The sequence below is a fragment of the Nycticebus coucang genome, chromosome 8, assembly GCF_027406575.1.
Source record: "Nycticebus coucang isolate mNycCou1 chromosome 8, mNycCou1.pri, whole genome shotgun sequence".
Lineage (NCBI taxonomy): Eukaryota > Metazoa > Chordata > Mammalia > Primates > Lorisidae > Nycticebus > Nycticebus coucang.
The window spans coordinates 10,077,765-10,105,311 of record NC_069787.1 but is presented as its reverse complement, the minus strand read 5'-3'; the positions used below and the strand labels follow the sequence as shown (position 1 = coordinate 10,105,311).

The following is a 27,547-nucleotide window of genomic DNA, read 5'->3' as shown; positions in this document are numbered from 1 at the left end:
CTCCCACTCTGCCCATCAACCCAACCAAGTGCTTGTAAACTGCTTCCTGGGGTGGGGAGGGGGAGAAGACAGACACATGGGGATCTTGGATGAGAGCCTCTTGCTCCAGAAACAGAAACATTTTGGAACCCTCAATGCCCTCTCTCTCCCCTCATCAAATGGACTCCTCCTCCAGGAAGCCCTGAGGGAAATACGAGAAAATAGCAAACCACAGCCACCTCCTTCAGCTCTCTCTAGCATCCTGCCCATGTTTACTCTTCCCCGATCTGGCCATTCTTTCATTTTTTTTTTTTTTTTTTTTTTTTTTTGGCCAGGGCTGGTTTTGAACCCGCCACCTTCGGCATATGGGGCCGGCACCTACTCCTTTGAGCCACAGGCCCCGCCCCATTCTTTCATGTTAATCACCCATTCAACAAATGTTTCTTGGGCACCATTTCCTTTCAAGATGATGGAAATACACTGTCATTCACAGAGTTGAGCACTGTGCTAAAAGCACGGACTGTGGAGCCCCAACCATAGTGTTTGGCCTAGTTGACCCTCTTACTCAGTTGGATGACCTTGGGGATGCTGCTGAACCTGACTGGCCTGTTTCTGTACTGTGAACACCATGGTACTTACCTCACAAGGTGGGTACCAGGATTAAATGAAACAATGCTTGTGAGACACTTAGCACAGTGCCGGGCACTCAGGTGGTACTGAGTGCGCTCTGTGTGCCAGGCCCTAGACCACTGTGTGGGGGTTGGGGGTGGAGGGAAGATACTTGGACTTTAGCATCATGGAGCTTGCTATGTACATTATAGCAAAGTGGTTTAAAAGGCTGGAGCTCAGCTATTTTCTAGATGCTCGACTCTCATGAATTTCTTCACTTTTGAGCTTCAGTTTCCTCATATGTACAATGGAGACATTGATGATATCTTCAAGAGGTTGCAAAGATTACAGAAGAGGGCCGGGCACAGTGGCTCACACCTGTAATCCTAGTGCTTTGGGAGGCCAAGGTGGGTGGATGGCTTGAGGAGTTCACAAGAGTGAGACCCCAAAAATAGAAAAACTGAGGCAAAAATCTTGAGCCCAAGTGTTTGAGGTTACCGTGAGCTATGATGTGTCCATGGCACTCTACCCAGAGCAACAAAGTGAGACTCTGTCTCAAAAAAAATTTTCCATAAGGCAACAAGTGTCAAGTGCTTGGCACTGTAAGTCCCAAATAAATCTTGGCTGATACTGTCAAAACTAGTCATAATTGTAAAAATAATAATTACACAAATAAGAAAATAATGGGGAGAGTTGGTTTCAGGTGAGAAGGACAGAGATAGAGAAAAGGAGAATGGGCAGAACAAGAAAGGTCTTCAAAATGAAGATGTCCCTAAACTGAGCGTGGTGGCCCACGGCTGCAATCCTAGCACTCGGGGAGGCCAAGGTGGGAGGATCCCTTGAAGTCAGGAGTTCCAGAACAGCCTGAGCAAGAGTGTCACACACACGCACACACACCCCATCTCTACTCAAACAGAAAAATTAGTCAGGCATCGTGGCCGCGCCTGAAATCCCACCTGCTCAGGAGGCTGAGACTGGAGAACACTTGAGCCCAGGAGTTTGAGGTTGCTGTGAGCTAGGCTGATGCCAAGGCGCTCTAGCTCAGACAACAAAATGCGACTGTTGAAGGAAGGAAGGGAGGGAAGGAGGAAGGGAGGAAAGGAAGACGGAAGCGGGAAGAGGGGAGGGGAGGGGAGGAGGAAGGAAGGGGAGGGGAGGGGAGGGAGGGGAGAGGAGGAGAGAGAAGGGAAGGGAAAATGGTTCCCTAGATAGCGCCCACCCTCTGCGAGTTCAGTGACACACCTCTACCCAAAGCCAGACCCGCAGGGCTCTTCCCAGCTCTGCGGGGAGCCGAGCCTCAGCCAATCAGCATGCTGCATTCCTCTGGTAACAGAGATTGGCTCCCAGCGGAGCGCACAGAGGGGTCGCGGGCCAGTCAAAACCATCCGGGGTCAGGGTCAGGGTCTTGACCCGGCCTCGGACTCTGACTCCGGCTGCGGGCTGAAATGGCTTCCTATTTACTATCTGTCGGTCTAGTCTGCGTCTGGGTTGCCGTGTCTGAGACCTGAAGGTTCCACAGTGCTCTGGTTGGAACCATAAGGCCCTTGACCCGCGCCAGGCCCACGAGATGCTTAACCTGGGTTGTAAATGATAGCTGTGACACAAGGGATGTGCGGGTCATTTCTGCCCAGCCAGCCCGCAGGGTGGTAAAGGGCCCTCGGCTTTGCCAGCTCCCTACCACAGCTATGGAGCTAGGAAGGGCGCCCCAGGCCTCCAGCAGGTCGGGCCCCTCCCCGGGGTGAGGCTGCCGGATGCCTCCCCCGTGCGCCCGCTCGCCCCCGGGCGTGCTCCTCACCCAGATCCAGCACCGCGATCGCACACGCAGGTAGCAGGGCTCCCTCCCGGTTCTAGTGGTACCGCTGCCTAAGGGCTGGGGAAAGGGTTCCAGCCAAACGCAATGGCAAATGCAAAAGCCCTGCGGCGGGGATGAGTTAGGTGAGTCACAGAATTAAACGACTTGGAAGATGCTGATTAGACTCCCGAGCGCAGAGGAGCAAAGGGGAAAACCAAGGGTGGATGTGCACATCTGGGCGGTGGACAGAGCTGAAACTGAAGAGAAAGCTTAGGCCTGCGCCCTGTGCGCTCCAGCCTTAACAGGGTGGGAAGAGGTTGAGGAGCCACCTATCTCTGCCCTTTAGCCAGATCCTTCAGGACCGTGTCAGGGAGGCGAGGAGGGTCAAATGCCCAGGATGGGAGCGGGGGAGATAAGGAGCGATCGCAGCCCTAGCCCTTCGCCCCCGCCCTCGGGTCCCCAGGGAGCCTTTCCCCAGGCGGACTTGTTCGGCTTCCGCATCCCGGGGCTCTAAACCTGCAGCCTGCAGAGGGCGTCCCTGTCTCCATGGAAACCGCGCGGGTATCCCAGCGCTTCCAGTCTGGGGGCTGCCGGCTCCCGCGCGCGGTCCGCTCCCTTCCACCCCGGCGCTGGGGCCTCCGTGAGGTTTTCTTTGCACTGCGCCTGCTCGGGCTCTCCGCGGGTCTCCGTTCCCTTCTCTTTTCTTCTTCACTCTATTCATCTTTCTTTACATCTGTCTCTTCTCTCTCTCTTTCTCCTTCCTTCTCTCTCTCCCCGCTCCCCCCCCACATCGTGCTCAAGTCTCAGTCTCCGCCCCCCCCTTTGTTAGATCTCTATTTTCTCTTTTTACCCCTCTATTTTCTCTTTTTCTCTCTCTTCCCCTTTTCTATCCCCTCACCCTGTCCTGTCTAGCTCCGCCTCTCCCTTCCTACATTCCACAGATAAATTTCTGAGGGCCTGTAATGTGCCAGGCACTGTTCAGAGTGCCGGGGACCCAGGCAGGTGTGGCGTCTGTCCTCAGGAGTAGAGGCATTTGCAGAGGAATAAAATCAACAGGTCAACACACAGAATGATGATACGTGTCAAGGAGTGCCCCAAGGGAAACAGACGAGGAGCCGAGACTGGAGGAACAGGCGAGGCCGAGGAGGCGGGAACATTCACCCAGCCTGCTTTGCTCTGCGGGGTTTCAGATGGTGGCTAGGAGGCCCCAGAGGCCCCTGGGAATGAGAAACACCCAGAACGCAAACAAAAGGAGAAAAGCCAATCAGCTGGGCCTTCCCCGGAAGCATGGAAGAGACTCTCAGGGATAGTTCAGGGCAGGAAAGTCACCCCAGAGGTTTCCCCAGCAGGAGATGAAGCACAAGGCAGGCTTCAGCATCTCTATGTGCTAGATGAGAAAACTGAGGTTGAGGTCTTTGGATTCCAAGTTCAAGCCTCTTTTGGAAACAATGAACTGGTGGAAGAGTCAGCTGCTGCTGAGGCACAGGGAGGGGCGCAAGGGTACAGCGTGGGACAAGGTTTCTCAGCCTCAGGGTCTTCGTGGTGAAGACTGTCCTGGGCACTGTGGGCTGTTTATCACCATCCCTGGCCTCTACCCAGCATACGTCAGTGGCACTGCCTCGCCTAGTCAGAATGAAAAATCTCCAGATGTTGCCAAATGTCCCCTGGTGGGAGGACGATTCCTGGTGAGAACGACTGGTGTAGGGGCCCGGGCTCTAGGATAGGGCATCTCCATCCAGTTACCCCAAAGTCCACTACCATTCCCTGTTCCAAGCAGCCAGAAGTTGTTTTGATAAAATTAAGATGATACTACTATTATTAATAAGGTGATAATGTTAAAAATAATATTGAGTGCTTAACTCTGTGCCAGACGTTGAGCTCTTGACATTCAAAATCTCATTCATTCCTATAAAAAAAATCTATGAGGTGCAAAATACTGTCACCTTCATTTTGCAGATGAGGAAACCAAAGCTCAAAGGAGCCAAGTGTTTTATCCAATGTCACACAGCCAGTGGGATGGGATCCGTATTCAAACTTTGATAGGTCCTTACTTAATGTTTTTCTTTGAATAAACTTGTTTTTAAACTTAGATGTATATAATAAAAAAGTAAACTTAAATCACTTTCAAAGAAAAGGGAACCAGGATTATTTGCCATAAATAGAAAGACACTATAAATGTAAGTATATTGAAATCAAAACAATGTTCTCAGATTCTAGCTAGATACTTTTGTCTACCAAATGCTCTGAGCCGGAGGGCTGATCGCTCTTTGTTTAAAAGACATATTAGTAAATGTGAGAGAAGTTAAAGGTATATTAGGCCCAGGTGGGCAAACCCTCCTGGCTTATCCTAGCTGGAACTGCACGAGAGGCCCAGATCTGTTCAAATATGTGAAAACAAAGACAACACACAGCCACTGAGACTGAGAGATGTCTGAAACGACACGAATGGTGTGCAACATCTTTCTAAACACAAAATAAAATGTCATGCGATACAAAAAAATGTATACTGTACAAACCTTTAGAAAAGTAATATGCTGATGTCTATTAAATTGAAAAATACAAAAAAAGAAGACATATTTCCTTGCAGTTATGAAATAAATTGGAATCGGAACCCTGTGCTTACCACTGGCTGCTTGATACCATCCTGCATGTGTCCCATAATTGAGAAGCACATTCCAGTTTGTTCTGTTTCCACAGCAGGCTCAAAGCCACCCTTTATGCTGTGATTTTGGGCAAAGTCAATTTCCTTCTCTGGTCTTCAGTTTCTTCACATACCAAATGAGGATCATGATATCTGCTCTACTCACTTCGTAGAGCTTTCATGAGAATCAAATGAGAGATGAGAAGTAGCATGGCAAATTCCTTCTTTTTTTTTTTTTAGAGATAGTCTCATTTTATCGCCCTTGGTAGAGTGCAGTGGCATCACAGCTCACAGCAACCTCCAACTCCTGGGCTTAAGCGATTCTCTTGCCTCAGCCTCCCGAGTAGCTGGGACTACAGGCGCCCGCCACAACACCCAGCTGTTTTTTTTGTTGCAGTTTGGCCGGGGCGGGGTTCGAACTCACCACCCTTGGTATTTGGAGCCAGTGACCTACCCACTGAGCCACAGGCGCTGCCCATGGCAAATTCTTTTTATTTATTTATTTATTTTTTTTTTAATTTTTATTTTTTTGTAGAGACAGAGTCTCACTGTACCGCCCTCGGGTAGAGTGCCGTGGCGTCACACGGCTCACAGCAACCTCCAACTCTTGGGCCCACGCGATTCTCCTGCCTCAGCCTCCCAGCAGCCGGGACCACAGGCGCCCGCCACAACGCCCTTTTGTTGCAGTTTGGCCGGGGCTGGGCCTGAACCCGCCACCATCGGCATATGGGGCCGGCGCCCTACTCACTGAGCCACAGGCACCGCCCCCCATGGCAAATTCTTAAGGCAGATCACGGTGACTCTTGGCAGAGTGGGAAAAAATCTTGGACAGGCTGGGTGTGGTGGCTTGCGCCTGTAATCCCAGAACTTTGGGAGGCAGAAATAAGAGGATTGCCTGAGACCAGGAGTTCAAGACTATCCTAAGCAACGTAGTGAGACCCCATCTGTACAAAAAACTAATTAAAAAATTAGCAAAGCATAGTGGCACATGGTTATAATCCCAGCTACTCAGGGGGCTGAGGCAGGTAGATCACTTGAGCCCAGTAGTTCAAGGTTACAATGAACTATCATTATGCCATTTCAGCTGGGCAACAGAGCAAGACCCCGTCATTTAAAAAAAAAAACATTAAAAATCTGAAATAGGGACAGGCGCAGTGGCTCTCACCTGAAATCCCTGCATTCTGGGTGGCCAAGATGGGTGGATAGCTTGAGCTCATGAGTTCCAGACCAGCCTGAGCAAGAGTCAGACCCCATCTCTACTAAAAATAGAAAAATTAGGTGGTGTTTGGGCAGGTGTCTATAGTCCCAGCTACTCGGGAGGCTGAGGCAGGAAGGTCTCTTGACCCCAGGAGTTTGAGGTTGCTATGAGCTAGGTTGAGGCCATGGTGCTCTAGCATGGGCAACAGAGGGAGACACTGTCGCAAAAAAAAAAAAAAAAATTTCTTGGACAAAAGAGACAAGACTTTTTCCAGATATTCAAGAAATGTAATAGTAGCTGCCTGGGGGAAGGACTTAAGCTTATCTTTTTTACCAAGTAACAATGGGAGAGACAAATAGTTTGCTGTGGTATCTATTCATCCCTTCTTTATTATCATTAGGATCCCTAATTGTTAGCTAAAACCTTGACTATAGAGAGAAAAGACTATTTTCCAACGTCCCTTGCAGACAGATGTGATGACATGACTAGGCAAGAATACATGCAGATGAATTATGAGGCTTCAAGGCAAAAACTTTATTTATTTAAATAGAGTCTCACTCTTTTGCCCAGGCGGGAGTACTGTGGTGTCAGCCTAGTTCACTGCAACCTCCAACTCCTGCGTTCAAACTATCCTCCTGCCTCAGCCCCCCAAGTAGTATGGGTGCCCACCATCATGCCTGACTTATTTTTCTATTTTTAGTAGAGATAGGGGTCTAGATCTTGCTCAGGCTGGTCTTGAACTCCCAAGCTCGAGTGATCCACATGCTTCAGCCTCCCAGAATGGTAGGATTCTGGCATGAGCTATCAAGTTCAGCCAATAGTTATTTGATGTTGACCAAGTTGCCCAGGTCATTTTTTTTTTTTTTTTTTTAGGAGATGGAGGTTTTGCCTTGTTGCCCGGGTTGAAGTGCAGTGGTGCAATCAGGTCACTGCAACCTCAAACTCTTGAGCTCAGGGGATCCTCCTGCCTCAGCCTCAGCCTCCCAAGTAGGTAGGACTATAGGTATGTGCCACCAAGCATAATTTGAGACAGAATCTTGCTCTGTCACCCAGGCTAGATAGAGTGCCATGGCCTCACCCTAGTTCAGAGCAACCTCAAACTCCTGGGCTTAAGCAATCCCCTTGCCTCAGCCTCTTGAGTGTCTGGGACTATGGCACTTGCCACCACGTCTGGATTACTTTTCTATTTTTAGTAGAGATGGGGGTCTTGCTCTTGATCTGCCTGGTCCTGAACTCCTGAGCTCAAGCAGTCCACCTGCCTTGGCCTCCCAGAGTGCTAGGATTATAGGCATGAGGCACCATGACCAGCCAAGCAAACAACCTTAAAATATTTTATTTTGTTTGTTTGTTTGTTTGTTTGTGACAGTCTTACTTTGTTGCCCTTGGTAGAGTGCCATGGTATCAAATTCTTGGGCTCGAGCGATTCTCTTGTCTCAGCCTCCCAAGTAGCTGGGACTACAGGCGCCTGCCACAACACCCATAACCCCACAGGCTATTTTTAGAGAGGGGTCTCACTCTGGCTTAGGCTGGTCTCAAATCTGTAAGCTCAAGCAATCCACCTGCCTTGACCTCCCAAAGTGCTAGGATTACCAGCGTGAGCCACTGTGCCCAGATGGAAACAACTTTATATAAACAAATTTATGAGGATGCCACAGTGAACTCTTTCTCCCCTCCCCCCACCACCACACTTTTTTTTTTCAGCCCTTTCTTCCTCTTGCTGCCAGGAATGCAGATGTGATAGCTTGTGATCTAGCAGGCATCTTCAACAATGAAGATAGGGCCATACCCCAGGAGTGGTGGAGAAAAAAGCTGGGAGTTGCTACTGACTTCCGGAGCTACCAAAACAGATCTGGACTGCTTAATTCTTGTTTCACATAAGAGACTAGAATCTTAGGTTGCGAAACCAGGATTGTTTTTGGTTTTCCTATTACATGCAGCCAAAACTAGTCCTAACTTATATAATAATACTTTATTCCTTTTGAATTTTGTATCATGTATATTTATTGGGAAAAAAATATTTTAGCCGAATATTACTGAGAAAGTCCCTTTACCACTCTGAACCTCAGTTTTATAATCATAGGAATGGGGATACCTATTTCTCAAGGCCATAAAGTCAACTGAGTACTACTAGCATCAACTGTAATGGTGACAGGTCTCCACTGGTTGTAGGACGTGAAGGAGGCACGTGCACTTCCCCTTGACTCAACTGTATCTTCTTTCCCTCCCCCCAGATATACCACCTATAAGGCTGTGTAAACTTTATCCTACGTCTATACTTGTGCCTACTCATGAATATCGTGCAAGTCCTTCACTGAATCACTATATTTATAATAAAAAACCAAAAATGTCTTTTAAAAGGGAACTGGTTAGATAAGTTATGGTGTATCCATGCCATGGAATGCCACTAGCCATTAGTAATAAGACTGTGGCTCAGTCAGTAAGGCGCCGACCCTATGTACCGAGGGTGGTGGGTTCAAACCCGGCCCTGGCCAAACTGCAACCAAAAAATAGCCAGGCATTGTGGTGGGCGCCTGTAGTCCCAGCTACTTGGGAGGCTGAGGCAAGAGAATCGCTTTAGCCCAGGAGTTGGAGGTTGCTGTGAGCCGTGTGAGGCCACGGCACTCTACCGAGGGCCATAAAGTGAGACTCTGTCTCTACAAAAAAAAAAAAAAGAAAGAAATTGCATAATAAATTAAAAAATTAAAAAAAAAAGAAATAAAAAATACAAAAATGGGCGGCACTGAGGGTGACAGAGTGAGACTCTGTCTCAAAAAAAAAAAAGAATATAAAGGTATAGAATGCTGTATATAGTACATTCTTTTTTTAATAGACTTTATTTTGTAAGCAGTTTTAGATTCACAGCAAAATTGAACAGAAAGTTCAAAGACTTCCCTTAGATGCCTGCCCCTACACAGGCACAGCCTCTCCCACTTTCAGCATCCCCCCGGGAGTGTGATATATTTCTTAAAATCGATGAACCAACACTGACCCATCATTATCACCCAAAGTTGATATTTAACATTAGGATACACTCTTGGGGTTGTATATTCTATGGGTTTTGACAAAAGTATAATGGCATTTATTCATCATTGTACTGTCACACACAGAATTGTTTCATTGCCCCTCTGTGCTCTATTTATCACTTGCTCCCCCTATCTCCCTGCAACCACTCATCTTTCAACCGTCTCTGTAATTTTGCCTTTCCTAGAATGTCATATAATTCTAACCATACAGTATGTGGCCCTTTCAGACCGGACTTTTTTCACTTTTCACTTAGTGATAGACATGTAAGTTTCCCCCATATTTTTTCATGGTTTCATAGCTCACAGTCTTTTTTAGCATTCAAGAATATTCCATTTTCTAGCTGTGCCAAAGCTTATTTATCCATTCATCCACTAAAGGACATCTTGGTTGCTTCCAACTTTTGGCAATTATGGATAAAGTGGCTACCAACATCTATGTGCAGGATTTTGTGGGGACGTGAGTATTCAGCTCCTTTGGGTAAATACCAAGGAATGTCGTTGATGGATCATGTGGTAGAACTATGCATACTTTTGTAGGAAACTATCAAACTGCCTTCCTAAATGGCTGTATCATTTTGCATTTCCACTAGCAATGAATGAGAATTCCTGTTGCTGTACATCCTACCAGCATTAGGTGCTGTCAGTGTTCTGGATTTTGGCTATTCTAACAGGTATGAGGTTATATGTCATAGCTGTTTGGATTTGCATTTCCCAGATGACACATAACGTGGAGCATTTTTCCATATGCTTACTTGCCATCTTTTTTCATCTATTTTTTCTTTGGTGAAGTGTCTATTAAAGGTCTTTGGCCCAATTGTTAATTGGGTTATTTGTTTTCTTGTTTTTGAGTTGTAAGAGTTCTTTTTACATTTTAGAAGAGTCCTTTGCCATATGTGTCCTTTACAAATATTTTCTCCCAGTTTGTGGCTTGTCTGCATTCCCTTGATAGTGTCACGGAGCAGAACTTTTTAATTTTAATCAAGTCCAGCTTATCAATTCTTTCTTTCATGAACTATGTCTTTGGTTTTGTATCTAAAAAGTCCTTTATAACCTGGATTTTTTCTAATTTTGACTTCTATAAGTTTTATAGTTTTACATTTATGTCTGCAATCCATTATGAAGATTATGAGGTCTGTGTCTATATTCTTATTTTGCATGTGGATATTTAGTTGTTCCAGTATCATTTGTTGAAGACACTATTTTTCTCCAGTGTTGCTTTTGAACTCTTGTCAAAGATCAGTTGACTATCTTCTTCACCAATTCCACACTGTCTTGGTTATTGTAGCTTTAGTAAGTCTAGAAGTTGGGTAGTGTCAGTCCTCCAACCTTGTTCTTCTTCCTCAATGTTTTATGGCCATTTTGTATTTTTTACCTCTCAATGTAATCTTTCTTTCTTTCTTTTTTTTTTAGAGATGGGGGTCTTGCTATGCTGCCCAGGCTGGAGTGCAGTGGCTATTCACAGGTGTGATTCCATTTCTGAACAGCATGGGAATTTTGACATGCTCCGTTTCCAACCTGGGCCAGTTCACTCCTCCTTAGGCAACCTGGTGGTCCCCTGCTCTGGAGAGGTCACCATATTGATGTTGAACTTAATGCAGACACCTGATCAGCATAGCGCACTATAGCCAAGAACTCCTGGACTCAAGTGATCCTCCTGTCTTAGCCTCCCAAGTAGCTGGGACTATAGGCATGCACCACCGCATCTAGCTAATCTTTCAAATCAGTTTTTCAATATCCACAAAATAATTTTCTGGAATTTTGACTGAGATTTCATTGAATTTATAGATCATTTTGGGAAGAACTAACATCTTGACAATATTGAGTCTTCTTTATTCATGAACATGGTATATCTTTCCATTTATTTAGTTCTTTTTTTATTTCTTTTATCAGAGTTCTGCAGTTATCCACATATAAATCTTGTTAGATTTATACAATAGATTTCATTTGGGGGGGGGTATTAATTTAAATGGTATTGTATTTTTCATTTGAAATTATACTTCTTGGCTTGGTGCCTGTGACTCAAGCAGCTAAGGGGCCAGCCATATACACCTGAGGTGGTGGGATCGAATCCAGCCTGGGCCTACCAAACAACAATGACAGCTACTACCAAAAAATAGCTGGGCATTGTGGCAGGCCCCTGTAGTCCCAGCTACTTGGGAGGCAGAGGCAGGAGAATCACTTGAGCCCAGGAGTTGGAGGTTGCTGTGAGCTGTGATGCCAGGGTGACAGCTTGAGGCTCTGTCTCAAAAAAAAAAAAAAAAAGAAAGAAAGAAAGAAAAGAAAAGAAATTATACTTCTTCTTCTTGATATATAAGAAAGTGCTTAGCATTGTATATGAACCTTGTGTCCTACAATCATGCTATAATTGCTTATTAGTTCCAGGATAATCTCCCTCCCTTCCTTCCTCCGTTTCTTTCTTCCTCCTTTCCTTCTTTTCTTTTTAAATAGATAGGGGATCTCACTGTGTTGCCCAGGATAGTGTGCAGTGGCTCTCTGAATATGTGATTGTAGCACACTATAGCCTTGCACCCCATGCACTACCACAATAGGCTGGGTTTTGTTGTTGTTGTTGATTCTACTGAATTTGCTATATAGATGATCATGTCATCTCCAAACAGATGATATGTTTATTTCTTCCTTCCCAATCTGTATCCTTCTTATTTCCTTTTCTTGTCTTATTGTGTTAAGGACTTCCAGTATGATGTTGAAAAGCAGTGGTGAGAAGGGACACACTTGTCTTGTTCTTGGTCCTAATGGGAGTTTCTCATCACTAAATATGACCTTAGCTGCAGGTCTGGAGGTTTGGGGTGTGTGTGTGTGTGTGTGACTAATAAAGAAATTTGCTTTATTTTGGCAGGTTACCTTATCACCAAGTTCCATGTTTTCAGGGTTTGTTAGAAAAATAGGAGAGTGAAACTTATGTTTAAAAGGTGACAAACACAATAACAAGAATATTAATAATCACTTTTCAATAGGAATATATATTTAGTTTGATCTATAGTAAAGATCATAACAGGTTAGTGTGAAGGTACCAATAACCAAGTCACAATATTTGAATTTGTTAAGTAGAGTCTCTCTTGTAGTTATGTCCGGCATCCAAAAGGTGTACCATACACCCCTATGTTGTGTCCATTCAGTGGGAAGACCCACCCCCTCTCTCTCCTCTCCCTCATTCCCTCTCCCCCCAACTTGAATTGAAATGAGTTTTTCTCCTTTATGGGCATGAATTAGATCATCTACTGGCTTCATATTAGTATTGAGTACATTGGATATTTGCTTTTCCATTCTTGTGATACTTTACTGAAAAGAATGTGTTTCAACTCCATCCAGGTTAATATAAAAGCTGTGACACCACTATCTTTTTTATGGCTGAATAGTATTCCATGATATACTTACACTATAGCTTGTTAATCCATTTCTGGGTTGGTGGGCATTTAGGCTGTTTCTTCATCTTGGTGATTATAAATTGAGCTGTAATAAACAATCTAGTGCATATGTCCTTATGATAAAAGGATTTTTTTTTCTTCTGAGTAAATGCCTAGTAGTGGAATTGTGGGGTCAAATGGGAGATTTAATTTGAGTTCTTTGAGGATTCTCCATACTTTTTTTCCAAAGAGGCTATGTTAGTCTGTAGTCCTGCCAACAGTGTAAAAGTGTTCCCTTCTCTCCACATCCCCATCAGCATCTGCAACTTTGGGACTCTGTGATGTGGGTTAATCTTACCGGGATTAGGTGATATCTCAGGGTGGTTTTGATTTTTATTTCTCTGATAATTAGAGATGATGAGTATTTTTTCATATGTTTGTTAACCATTTATCTCTCCCTTAAAGAAGGTTCTATTCATGTTTCTTGCCCAGTGATAGATGAGATTGTTAGCTTTTTTTTTTTTTTTTTTTTGTTTTTTGTGACAGAGCCGCAAGCTGTCACCCTGGGTAGAGTGCTGTGGCATCACAGCTCACAGCAACCTCCAGCTCCTGGGCTCAAGTGATTCTCCTGCCTTTGCCTCCCAAGTAGCTGGGACTATAGGCGCCAGCCACAATGCCTAGCTATTTTTTAGTTGCAGCAGTCATTGTTGTTTAGCAGGCCTGGGCTGGATTTGAACCCGCCAGCTCAGGTGTATGTGGCTGGCGCCTTAGCTGCTTGAGCCACAGGTGCCAAGCCTAGCTTTTTTTGTTGTTGTTGATTAATTTGAGTTTTCTATAGATCCTAGTTATCAACCCTTTGTCAGATTCATAATATGGATATATTTTTTCCCATTCTGAAGGTGGTCTATTTGCTTTGATTCTTGTATCCTGTTCTTTTTCTTAACAATTCACAGGATAAATCATGAATTTCCCACATTCATAAGGGAAATTTTTCAAAGTACTAACTAGCATTCGTTCTTGTGTGGATTGAATAGTTCAGGCTCTGAACAGGTACACCCTTAAAAACAGGGTTGCAAGCAGCCCTCCATGTCCCAGGTCAGGACTAGGATGCAGTGAGAGCCTTTCTTGTACTTTTGACCATTCAGTACTGGTGACAGAACAGAAGTGATACAGACTTTTTAACTCACAATGCATAAGGTAAATGGAAATGTCTGTGAAAGAACCACCAGCAGCTAGAGGGACCAGGTGAGACATACTCATAGCAACTGCTGATGAAGGATTTCCCACATCTTCATGAGGAGAGGCATCTGGTTGCTTTGTAAATGTAACAGTTTTTTTTCCTAGAGACATAATCTGCATATTTACAACTAAGCATTCCACAATTACTCTCATTCAACTATTAAGGAATCTCATACGTCTTCCTGATGTAGTGGGTCCACTCTAAAAGATTCAAATCCGCATTTCCTTTGGTCTTACTTCCATCCTGTAAATACTGAAAGAGATAGAATCCAGATATTCAAGACACTTTTTTCTAGATCTATAACCACCAGGCTCCATTGTACCTTCTGATGAATAAACACCAGAATAAGTTCTTGTTCAAAGAAATTTACCGTCTTTGGGAAAATTTTCACTGCTTGGGAACCACTAGATTTCAATTTAGGAAAGAAGAAATTATTGAACATATGAAGTGTTGACTAGCCTTGCTTATTTTTATTTCACCAGAAAAAATGTAAAATTAATGACTTGATTATTGAGCCAGTAATAGTTCAAGTTCTTAATTTGAAATTTGAAAACTCTACTTAGAATCTTATCATGTGAGCCATGACCGAGGGCATTATTATTATTATTATTATCATTATTATTATTATTATTGAGACAGAGTCTCACTCTGTCACCCTGGGTAGAGTGCCTTAACATCATAGCTCACAGAAACCTCAAACGCCTGGGTTTGAGCACTCCTCTTATCCTCAGCCTCCCAAGTAGCTGAAACTACAGGTAGCTGTCACAACACCCAGCTAGTTTTTCTATTTTTTAGTAGAGATTGGAACTTACTCTTGCTCAGGCTGGTCTTGAACACCTAGGCTAAGGAGATCCACCAACCTCGGCCTCCCGGAGTGCTCCCACAGGCATGAGCCACTGTGCCCAGCCCAAGGGCATTATTAATTTCCTTTCCATGTCCTCCGTAAGTTCAAGAAGATCATCTGTTCTTCTATCCCTCTCTTGGCCTAAGCCATTCTTTCCTTTCTATGAAGTGTTGGCATTTTCCTCCTGAATAAGTCATTGCTTCCACTGCCCAGGCTGAGTTGGCCTGACGTTTTTTCTGATAGGTCAGGTTTCAGCTGGTGTCCCCTCTTACTTTCATTTTCAAATTGGATTTCAGCCACTGATACAGTTTCTGTATCAGAAACTCTCCCATTTGGACACCTGTGATGATCTGAAGTCACCAGAGAGTTTCCATGACCGCTTTCTTTAAATTGCTCCAATAATCTTTGGTATTTCTCTATTTCCTCTTTTCAAATATCCTTCTTCACAGAACAATGGGGATCAGAAACTATCTTTGTTACAGTCTATTCCTGAGGTTTCCACATTAAAGGACCTTCTGGATTGCCTTTGCTATGGTGACACCACTTGTTCATCTGAGTTCAAAGTAAAACCAAAGGAAGGCAGGACTCTGTGTAGCTGATTTAGGGTTACTATCATTCTGATCTTTGGACATTCACTTATTCCATCAGGAGATTTATTTTCCAGTTTCATCATGTTGTTTCAAAGTCCAGAACCTCTCCTGAAGGGGCCACATTCCATGTTCCATTACAAGCAGAAGTTACCAGGAGCTTTGTGGTCAACTGGAATGGGAATCCAGTAAGTTGGCTGCATTGTGGAGATGGTTATTCACATGGTGAAGAAATCTAATCTTGGTCTTTTGGCTGGGGTATTTCAACAGTGGCCACATTAGAGAACAGAGCGCTGTTCAAGCACTGCCTCTTTAGGAAGGCACCAGGCAGGGGGCACCAAAAGGTTGCAGAAATGGAAAATGGTGACAAGAATCCTAACTAGCCATCTATACATACCAAGCCCAAGCCAACGGTGGCAGCTGACACATCATAAGACACAGACCGCAGAGTTGTGGCTGCCACTGCCACCTTTACTACATTGGCCACCACAGTCAAAGCTAAGTCACTGACCTGTGTCATATGCAGGGTTTTTGTTTGTTTGTTTGTTTGTTTTTGCAGTTTCTGGCCGGGGCTGGGTTTGAACCCACCACCTCCAGCATATGGGGCTGGTGCCTTACTCCTTTGAGCCACAGGCGCCACCCCCATATGCAGGTTTTTAAAAGTAGATGTTCTTTATCAAGTTGGGGATTTTCCCCTGTATTCCTGGTTTACTGCAGTTTTCATCATGAATACTTGTTGGATTTTGTCAAATGTTTTTTCTGCAGCTAGTGATTTTTCTTATTTAGATGGTTCATGTAAGGGATTTCATTTTCTAATGCTGAACCAGCCTGGCATACTGACAAAGATCCCAAGTGGGCATGGTGTACCATTCATTTTATACATGATTGGATTTAATTTGCTAATGTTTTATTGAAGATTTTGCATCTACATTCATGAAAGATATTGGTCTGTAGTTTTCTTTCCTTGTAATGTCTTTGGTTATGGCATTAGGAAAATGCTGGCCTCATACAATGAGTTAGGAAGTATTCTTTTTTTTTTTTTTGAGACAGAGCCTCAAGCTGTTACCCTGGGTAGAGTGCTGTAGCATCACAGCTCACAGCAACCTCCAACTCCTAGGCTCAAGCGATTCTCCTGCCTCTGCCTCCCAAGTAGCTGGGACTACAAGCATCCGCCACAATGCCCGGCTATTTTTTTTTTTTTTTTTGGTTGCAGTTGTCGTTGTTTGGCAGGTCCGGGCTGGATTCGAACCCGCCAGCTCAGGTGTTTATGGCTGGCACCTTAGCCACTTGAGCTACAGGCATCGAGCCAGTTAGGAAGTATTCTCTCTGCTTCTATTTTCTGGAAGAGAGTGCAGAGAATTAGTATCATTTCTTTCTTTAATGTTTGGTAGAATTCACCAGTAAACCCATCTGGGCCTGGTACTTTCTGTTTTGGAAGTTTATTAATTACTGATTCAACTTCTTTAGTATATATAGGGCTATTCAGATTGACTATTTCTTTATGTTTGAGTTTTTGGTAGATTGTATCTTTCAGGGAATTGGTCCATTTTATCTAGCACCTTCTCTCCCCTACCCTCATTAGACTGGATAAAAGGCAGGTTTTTATTTATTTTATTAATTTTTTTCAAAGAACACCTTTTGGTTTGGCTGATTTTCTTTATTGATTTCCTATTTTCACATATTTAGATGACATGTGTTCTAATTTTTATTATTTTTCTTCTGCTGCTTACTTTAGATTTAATATTTTCTTCTTTTTCTAGCTTCTGAATATAAAAGCTTAGATGACTGATTTTAGATCTTTCTTGTTTTCTTTTTCTCCTTTTTTTTTTTTTTTTTTTGTGGTTTTTGGCCAGGGCTGGGTTTGAACCCGCCACCTCCAGCATATGGGACCGGTGCCCTATCCCTTTCAGCCACAGGTGCCACCTTTGTTTTCTAATATACGCATTCAATGCTATAAAATCTCTTTTTTCATGACATCACATAATTGCTTTTTGGAATATTGTATTTTAGTTATTTATTTTTAGGTTACAATGTTTGCATTTATTAGATAAAGTCCCTGTTGTAGTTGTGTCCTGCACCCAAGAGGTGTGCCATATACCCATTTTTTTTTTTTTTTATAGAGACAGAGTTTCACTTTATCAGCCACTGCACGTCACACAGCTCACAGCAACCTTGCCTCTTGGGCTTAGGCAATTGTCTTGCCTCAGCTGGGGCTACAGGCACCCACCACAATGCCCGGCTATTTTTTTATTGTTGTTGCAGTTTGGCTGGGGCAGGTTTGAACCCTCCACCCTCGGTATATGGGGCAGGTGCCCTGCCCACTGAGCCATAGGTACCCACCCCCACATGCCCTTACATTGTATCTATTAGGTGGGAGTACACCAATCCCTCTTCTGCTTCCCTTCTCCTCCTTCTTCCTTCCCCTCCCCACACTTGAATCGAACTGAGTTTTTCTCTTGTGTGAGTGTGTATTAGCTCATCTACTGGCTTCATATTAGTATTGAGTACATCGGATACTTGCTTTTCCATTCTAGTGATACTTTACTAAGAAGAATATGTTTCAACTCCATCCAGATGACATCATATAATTTTTGATAAATTGTTCTCATTTTCATTTTATTCAACACATTTAAATTTTATTTAAAATTTTGAGGGTGGTGCCTGTGGCTCAGTGAGTAGGGCTCCGGCCCCATATACGGAGGGTGGCAGGTTCAAACCCAGCCCCGGCTGAACTGCAACAAAAAAATAGCCGAGTGTTGTGGCGGGCGCCTGTAGTCCCAGCTGCTCGGGAGGCTGAGGCAAGAGAATCACGGAAGCCCAAGAGCTAGAGGTTGCTGTGAGTCCTGTGACATCATGGCACTCTACCAAAGGCAGTAAAGTGAGACTCTGTCTCTACACACACACACAAAAAAAAAATTAAAATTTATCTTGAGATTTCTTCTTTGATCCATGTGTTATTTAAAAGTGTGTTGTTTAATCTCCAAGTATTTTAGTGTTTTATAGCTGTCATTCTGTTATTGATTTCTAGTTTAATTCCACTGTGTTCTGAAAGAGGACAATGTATGATTTCTGGGGTGGGATTTTTTTTATTTTTTAAGGTGTGTTTTTGGATCCAGAATGTAGTCTGTCTTGGTAAAAATTCCATACCGTTGATGAAGTAGTCTATAGATGTCCATTATATATACATTTGATTAATGGTATTGTTGAATTCAACTATGTCCTTACTGATTTTATGCCTGCTGGATCTGTCAATTTTTAAAGAGGGGTGTGGAAGTTTCCAACTACAATTGCAGATAAATCTATTTCTCTTTGCAATATTATCAGTTTTTGCCCATTAGGCACATACATATTAAAGACTGTCATGTCTGTTGGAGAATTTACCCCTTTATCATTAGTAATGCCTTTTTATCCTTGATAACTTTCTTTGCTCTGAAGACTACCCTGTTTGAAATTAGTGTAACTACTCCCACTTTGTTTTGATTAGTGTCAATGTGGTATATCTTTCTCCATTTATTTTCTTTTAATTTATATGTGCCTTTATATTTAAAGTGGTTTCTTAAAAGACAATATATAGTTGGGTCTTGTTTTCTGCTCTTTTTTTCTTCTTCTCCTTCTTCTGCTTCTTCTTCTTGTGCTGACCAATGGTAGCAATCTATCCCTGTATTTTATTTGGTGCATTTAGACCACTGATATTCAAAATAATGATTAATATATGTGGATTCATATCTTCCATTTTTTTTACTGTTTTCTATCTGTTGCTCATGTTACTTATTCTATTTTTATCTTCCACGCTTTTCTGCCTTTTGTGAATTTAATTTGAACATTTTGTATGATTCCATTTTTTTCTCTTTTCTTAGATTATCAGTTATACTTTTTTTTTTTTACCTTTTTTAGTGATTGTCCTAAAGTCTGCAATATACTGATCTCCAACTAATCCAAGTCCACTTTCTTATTTTTTTTTTTTTTTTTTGAGACAGAGCCTCAAGCTGTCACCCTGGATAGAGTGCCATGGCATCACAGCTCATAGCAACCTCCAGCTCCTGAGCTCAAGCGATTCTCTTGCCCCCACCTCCCAAGTAGCTGGGACTACAGAGCCCGTCACAACGCCCGGCTATTTTTTGGTTGCAGCCATCATTGTTGTTTGGTGGGTCTGGGCTGGATTCGAACCCACCAGCTCAGGTGTATGTGGCTGGCGCCTTAGCCGATTGAGCCACAGACGCCAAGCTCAAGTCCACTTTCAAATACCATTATACCACTTCCTGGGTAGTGCAAGTATCTTATAACAAAATAATCCTGATTCCTCCCTCCTTTCCTTTGTGTTACTGCTATCATTCATTTCACTTTAAGCATACATAAACACATTTATACATGCATCATAGAATACGTTCTTGCTATTATTATTTTAAACAAACTGTTTTTTGTTAGATCAATGAAGCATAAGAAAAATAAAAGTTTTTATTTTACCTTCTCTTATTCCTGTTCCAATGCTCTTCCCTTCCTTTGGTAGATCTGAGTTTCCGCTCTATATTGTTTACCTTCTTTCTAAAAAAACTTCTTTTGACACTCTTGCAAAGCAGATCTACTGTCAACAAATTCCTCACTTTTTGTTGTCTGAGCAAGTATTTCTCCATTACTTTTAAAGGATAGTTTCACACCATATGGATCTCTAGGTTGAAGTGAGTACTTTTTCCCCTCTCAACACCTTAAATATTTTACTCCACTTTCTTTCTTATATGATTTCTGAGGCAAAGGCAGATATAATTCTTTTTTTTTATTAAAAATTTGAAAAGATTTATTTTTTTTCAGGGAACATAATATTCCTTCTTATATGAATCAAAACTCATACTTAGCAATGAGTTCTGGGTTGCAAAAAAGGATTTTTTTTTTGCACCTGTCTCTAAGTCTTTGTCCATATAATTCTTTTTTTTTTTTTTTTTTTTTGTCCATATAATTCTTATCTTTGTTTCTCTATAGGTAAGGTGTTTGGGCCAAATGTAGTGGCACATACCTGTAATTCTAATTCTTTGGGAAGCCGAGACAGGAGGAAATTACTTGAGACTAAGAGTTTGAGACCTGCCTGAGCAACACAGAAAGGCCCTACAAAAAATAGAAAAATTAGCTGGGCATGGTGGGTGAAACTCCTAGCTTTAAGTGATCCTCCCACCTCAGCTCCCAAAAAGCTAGGACCACAGGCATGCACCACCACACCCAGCCTATTGGTTATTATTGTTTGAAGTATTTCTTCTGTTCCTTTCTTTCTTCTCCTTCTGGTATCCTAAATATGCATATGTTCCACTTTTTTTTTTTAGCTGTCCCTCAGTTCTTAAATATTCTGTTTTGTTTTTCTTTTTTTTTTTTTCAGTCTTTCTCTCTTTGCTTTTCATTTTTGAAGGTTTCTATTGAGATATCCTCAAACGCAAAGACTCTTTCTCCAGCCCTGCCAGTCTACTAAAAAGATCATCAAGGCATTCTTCATTTCTGTTACACTGTCTTTGATATCTAGCATTTATTTTTTCGATCCTTTCTTAGAAATTCCATCTCTTTGCTTACCTTGCCCGTCTATCTGCTCTAGCATACTGATTTACTCGTTAGACCCCTGCACAGTAATCATGACTATTTAAAATTTCTAGGGTGATAATTACAACACATCTGACATAACTGTGTCTAGTTCTGATGCTTGCTCTATCTCTTAAAATTGTATTTTCATCTTTCAGTACACCTTGTAGTTTTTCCTTGCTAGCTGGGAATAATGTACTGGGTAAAAAGGAACTGATGTAAAGAGAACATTAAGATGTGGTGATGAGATGTGGGGAGAGGGGAAGCATTCTACAATCCCATGATGAGGTCCTAATCTTTCAGTGACCCTTTTACCCTGGACTGTGAACTTCACAAGTACTTCTCACTTGTTGAGATTTGTTTGTTTTCTCACCCTCTTTAGTTGGGATAGGATAGCAACAGCCCACTGGAGTTAGATATAGATAATTCCTTTTCCCCAGGAGGTTAGGTTCTGGTTATCGAGTTTCTCCCAAGGACAGGCCTTGTTAAAAAGAAAAGAGTACTCTTCACAGTTCAGAACTGTTCCTTTCCGCCTGTCCCTGCCAGAGGCATGAGGGGATTTTTCACCAATATTTACTGAGAACTTGCTGGTGCTCTAGGAGACAAAACTCACAAAAATGTGGATGCCCCCACTGACTGTGTCCCCTGGCACTTTTAATCTCTCAGACTGCCCACACTGAACCTCCACCAATTTGTCAATCACAGTTCAGGTTTCTCCTATAAGAACACTTTGTGGAGCTCTGTTCCCACAAAGGTTTCTACTCGCGAGTTTCTGCTCTCATGAACTCTGATTCTCCTGCATCACCTGTCTTGTTTCTTCATTTGGGGGACAGCAGTTTGCCCTGTGACCTCGCTTTTCTTGTTTACTTTTTGGTTCAGCTTTTTACTTGTTGTTAGCTTCTTATATTCTCTATCAGAAACAAGAAGTCCACCCATCTATGTTTTTATAACAAGGATGTCCATATTATGAAATACCTTGCAACAGTTGGAAAGAATGAATAGCGTTCCTAGGACTGATACAGCAAGCTTTCTGAAATATGATGTCCACTAAAAAAAGTAATCGTAATTTTAAAAAAATGTTTCTAGTATTTTCTATGTGTCAGGCACTGTTCTAATTGCTTTATGGATATCAATTTATAATTATCACTGTATTTATAAATGAAAAAAAGGCCCAGGAAGCTTTAGAGTTGTTCTCAAGGTTAAAGATACAGTTAGAGATAACTGAGGTTAAAGATACAGTTAGAGATAACTGAGTTGGAAGTCACACACAGCCCACTTGGGGCCTGAGTTCATGTTCTTAACCACTTCTCCTCTCTGGCTAATTAAGTGGGTAGAAAGACCATATACAGGCATGATCCTTCTCTTTTTTTTGTTTTTCAAACAGAGTCTCACTATATCGCCCCCAGCTATTTTTTGTTGCAGTTATTGTTGTTTAGCTGGCCCAGGCTGGGTTTGAACCCACCACCCTTGGTGTATGTGGCTGGCACTGTAACCATTGTGCTACGGGTGCCGAGCCCCTTGTTGTTTTTTTTTTTTTTTAAAGTATATAGCAAGAGAGTGAAGGAGAGTCTGACACATGCTACGACATGGGTGAATCTTGAAGACATTATGCTAAGTGAAATAAGCCAGTCACAAAAAGACAAAATATAGGCCTACCTCAGAGATATTGTGGGTTTGGTACCAGACCACCATAATAAAGCTAATATCAAAATAAAATGAGTTGCACAAATTTTTTGTTTCCCAGAACATATAAAAGTTATGTTTACCTGATACAGTAGTCTAGTAAATGTACAACAGCATTATGCCTAAAAAATGTACTGGGGCCGGCAAGGTGGCACACACCTGTAATCCTAGCATTCTGGGAGGCCGAGGCAGGTGGATTGCTTGAGTTCACGAGTTCAAAACCAGCCTGAGCAAGAGCAAGACCCTGTCTCTAAAACATAGCTGGGTGTTGGGCTGCGCCTGTGGCTCAGTGAGTAGGGTGCCGACCCTATATACCGAGGATGGTGGGTTCAAACCTGGCCCTGGCCAAACTGCAACAAAAAATAGCCGGGCGTTGTGGCAGGCGCCTGTAGTCTCAGCTACTCGGGAGGCTGAGGCAGGAGGATCACCTAAGCCCTGGAGCTGGAGGTTGCTGTGAGCTGTGACCCCATGGCACTCTACCAAGGGTGACAAGGTGAGACTCTGTCTCCAAAAAAAAAAAAAAAAATAGCTGGGTGTTGTGGTGGGCACCTATAGTCCCAGCTATTTGGGAAGCTGAGGCAAGTGAATAGCTTGAGCCCAGGAGTTTGAGGTTGCTGTGAGCTGTGACACCACTCTACCTAGGGCGACAAAGTGAAACTCTGACTCAAAATAAGAATAATAATAATAAAATAAAATAATAAAAAAATGTACATACCTCATTTTAAAAATATTTTATTGCTAAAAAAATGTTAACAATCCCCTGAGCCTTCAGCAAGCAACAATCTTTTTTTTTTGGAGGCAGAGTGAAGCTGTCACCCTCTATAGAGTGCTGTAGTCACAGCTCACAGCAACCTCCAACTCCTGGGCTTAAGCAATTCTCTTGCCTCAGCCTCCCGAGTAGCTGGGACTACAAGCGCCCGCCACAATGCCCGGCTATTTGTTGTTGTTGTTGTTGTTATTGTTGTCATTGTTGTTTGGCAGGCCCAGCTGGATTCAAACCTGCCAGCTCCGGTGTATGTGGCTGGCGCCCTAGCCGCTGAGCTACAGGCGCTGAGCCAAGTAACAATCTTTTCGATAAAGAATCTTGCCTCAATGTTGATGGCTGCCAACTGACCACAGTGGTTGTTGCTGAAGGTTGGGGTGGTTCTGGCAATTTCTTAAAGAAGACAGTGACAGTTTGCTACATCTATTGCCTCTTCCTCTCACAAAAGATTTCTCAGTAGCATGCGATGCTGTTTGATGGCACTGTAGAACTTCTTCACCCACAGTAGAACTTCTTTCAAAATTGGAATCAGCTCTCTCAAACTCTGCCACAGCTTGATGAACTAACATCAAGAAGTTTGATATGTAAGTTTACATATCCTTTTAAATTCTTTGTTGTCATTTCAACAATGTTCACTGCACCTTCACCAGGAGTAGATTCTATCTCAGGAAACCACTCTCTTTGCACATCCGTAAGAAGCAGCTCCTCACCTGTCCGTGTTTGATCCTGAGATTGCCACAATTTAGTCACATCTTCAGCCTCTACTTTCAATGCTAGTTCTCTTGCTATTTCCACTACATCTGCAGTTACTTCCCCCACTGACGTCTTGAGCCCCTTGAAGTCATCCATGAGGGCTGGAATCAATCAACTTCTTCTAAACATCTGTTACTGTTGATATTTTAACCACATCCCATCAATTACAAATGTTCTTAATGACGTCTAAAATAGTAAATCTTATCCAGAAGATTTCCAATTTACTTTGCCCAGACCCATCAAAGGAATCAATCCCTATGGCAGTTACAGCCTTATGAATGTGTTCTTTTTTTTTTCTTCTTTTGAGACAATCTTACTTTGTCACCCTCGGTAGAGGGCTGTGGCTTCATAGCTCATAGCAACCTCAAACTCTTGGGCTTCAGCTATTCTCTTGCTTCAGCCTCCCTAGTAGCTCGGCCTACAGGCGCTCACCACAACAACCAGCTAGTTTTTTTGTTTTGTTTTGTTTAGCAGGCCCAGGCAGGTTTGAACCCACCAGCCCTGGAGCATGTGGCTGATGCCCTAACCACTGAGCAATGGGTGCCCAGCCAAGAATGTAGTCTTAAATAATACAGCTTGAAAGTGGAAATTACTATGGGCTGCAAAATGCAAGCTATGTTGGCACGCATGAAAACAACATTAATCACCTTATAAATCTCCAACAGAGCTCTCTTCTCTCTCTCTTTCTTTTATTTATTTATTTATTTATTTGTTATTTGGGAGACAGAGTCTTGCTCTGTCACCCTGGTTGGCGTGCAGTGGCATCATCATACACAGCTGCTCGGTGCAATGTCAAACTCCTGGGCTCAAGTGATCCTGCGGCCTCAGCCACATAATAGCTGGGGCTACATGCACATGCCATCACACCTGGTTAACTTTTCTATTTTTTTGTAGAGATGGGCTCTCACTCTTGCTCAGGCTGGGCTTGAACTCCTGGTCTCAAGGGATCCTCCAGCCTTGGCCCCACAAAGTGCTAGGATTACAGGTGTGCATCACTGCACCTGACCCTCACAGAGCTCTTAACAAGGTGACTAGGTTCTTTGTCAAGGAGCAGAAATATTTTGAGAGGAATCATTTTTTTTTTTTTTTTTTTTTTGAGACAGAGTCTCAAGCTGTCACCCTGGGTGGAGTGCCATGACATCACTAGCTTGGGCTTACGCGATTCTCTTGCCTCAGCCTCCCAAGTAACTGGGACTACAGGCACCCACCACAACGCCTGGCTTTTTTGTTGTTGTTGTGGTGGTGGTGGTTGTCATTGTTGTTTTAGCAGGCCTGGGCTGGGTTTGACCCGCCAGCCTCAGTGTATGTGGCCGGCGCCCTACCCACTGAGCTATGGGTGCTGCCCAAAAGGAATCTTTTCTTGACCAGTAGGTCCCAGGAGAGGGCTTAAAATGTTCAGTAAACCATAATGTAAACAGAAGGGCCATCACCCTGGCTTTCTTTTTCCATTTACAGAGCACAGGCATAGTAGAATCAGCATAATTCTTATGAACCCTAGGATTTCCAGAATGGCAAGTAAGCACTGGCTTCCACTTAATTGCTAATAAGAGAGTCAGGCTGTCCTTTGAAGATGTGAAGCCAGGTATTGACTTGTCCTCTCTAGCTATGAAATTTCTAGATGGCATTTCCTTCTCATGGAAGCCTGTTTTGTCTGCATTGAAAGTCTTCTGTGTAGTGTGACCATCTTTGTGCATTATCTTAATAGATCTTCTGGATAACTTGTTACAGCAGCAGCACCTGCTGCTTCACCTTGCACTTCTAGGTCACAGAGATGGCTCTTTCCTTAAACCTCATGAACCACCCTCTGCTAGCTTCTTACCTTTCTTCTGTAGTATTCTCACCACTCTCAGCCTTTACAGAACCAAAGAGAGAGTTTTGCTCTGGACTAGGATTTGGTCTAAGGGAATGTTTTAGCTAGTTTGATTTTCCATCCAGAGCACTAAAACTTTCTCCCTATCAGCAGTAAGGCTGTCACACTGTCTTATTCATGGGTTCACTGGAGTAGCACTTTTAATTTCCTTAAAGAAATGTTCTTTGGGCGGTGCCCATAGCTCAGTGGGTAGGATGCTGGCCACATACACCCAGCCCAGGCCAGCTAAACAACAATGACAACTGCAAAAAAAAAAAAAAAAAAAAATAGCCAGGTATTGTGGCAGGCACCTGTAATCCCAGCTACTTGGGAGACTGAGGCAAGAGAATTACTTAAGCCCAAGAGTTTGAGGTTGCTGTGAGCTGTCATGCCACAGCACTCTACTGAGGGTGACATAATAACACTCTGTCTCAAAAAAAAAAAAAAAGAAAAGAAAAGTTCTTTGCATTTACAGTTTGGCAGGCTGTTTGGTGCAGGAGGCCTGGTTTCCAACCTACCTTTCAGCGTGCCTTTACACTAAGCTTAATCATTTGTAGCCTTTGATTTAAAGTGAGAGATGTGTGACTCCTCCTTTCACTTCAACACTTAAAGGCCATTGAATTCGCCTCATTTTAATATCTTTGTATTCGGGGAGCAAGGTGGCACTTGGGAGGAAGGAGAGAGATGGGGAACAGCCAGTGAGGGGAGTAGTCAGAACACACAAATTTATTGATTATATTGCCCATCTTGATTGGGCACAGCTCATGGTGCCACCAAACAATTACAATAGTAACATCAAAGATGACTGAAAAGAGATCACCATAACAAATAAAGTAATAATGAAAAGTTTGAAATATTATGACCGTTCCCAAAATGTGACACGGAGACGTGACGTGAGCACATTGTGCTGGGAAAATGGGGCCAACAGACTGGCTCCATGCAGGGTTGCCACAAACCTTCAACTTATTAAACAAAAAAATGCAACATCTGTGAAGTATAATGAAGTGAAATTAAAACAAGATGTGCCTGTATATAAGCTTGACTATCTATAAATATTTCTAGAAGGGCCAAGCATGGTAACTCACACCTATAGTCCTAGCACTTTGGGAGGCCAAGATGGGAAAATTGTTTGAAGCCAGGAATTTGAGACCAGACTGGACAACATAGCAAGATCCTATCTCTACAAAAAATAAAAAATGAATAGTGGTCCATGCTGGTAGTTCCAGCTACTAAGGAGGCTGAGGTAAGAGGGTCATTTGAGCCCAAGAGTTCTAGCCTGGGTGACAGAATGATACTATATCTCTATTAAAAAATATATGTGTGTGTGTGTATAAACATACATATACACATATACACATACACACACGTATATATTTCTAGAAGGATACTGAAGTAACTTAACAATGGGTTGCTGCTGAAGAGTGGGCTAAGACGGGGAAGGAGGAAGGGAAGGAGATGCTTACTTTTCATTGTATGGCCTCCTAGACTGTTTTTTGTTTTTGTTTTTTTTTTTTTAGTAGAGACAGAGTCTCACTTTATGGCCCTCGGTAGAGTACCATGGCCTCACACAGCTCACAGCAACCTCCAACTCCTGGGCTTAAGCGATTCTCTTGCCTCAGCCTCCCGAGTAGCTGGGACTATAGGCACCGGCCACAACGCCCGGCT

The 27,547-nt window shown here is 43.0% G+C and overlaps 1 protein-coding gene and 1 pseudogene across 1 annotated transcript in view; both read right to left on the bottom strand.

The window, feature by feature from the left end:
- Positions 1-27,547, bottom strand: part of LHFPL4 (LHFPL tetraspan subfamily member 4) — a 51,514-nt gene that overhangs the window by 6,308 nt on the left and 17,659 nt on the right. The gene's annotated exons all lie outside the window — the stretch shown is intronic.
- Positions 20,092-20,190, bottom strand: LOC128593042 (uncharacterized; annotated as a pseudogene).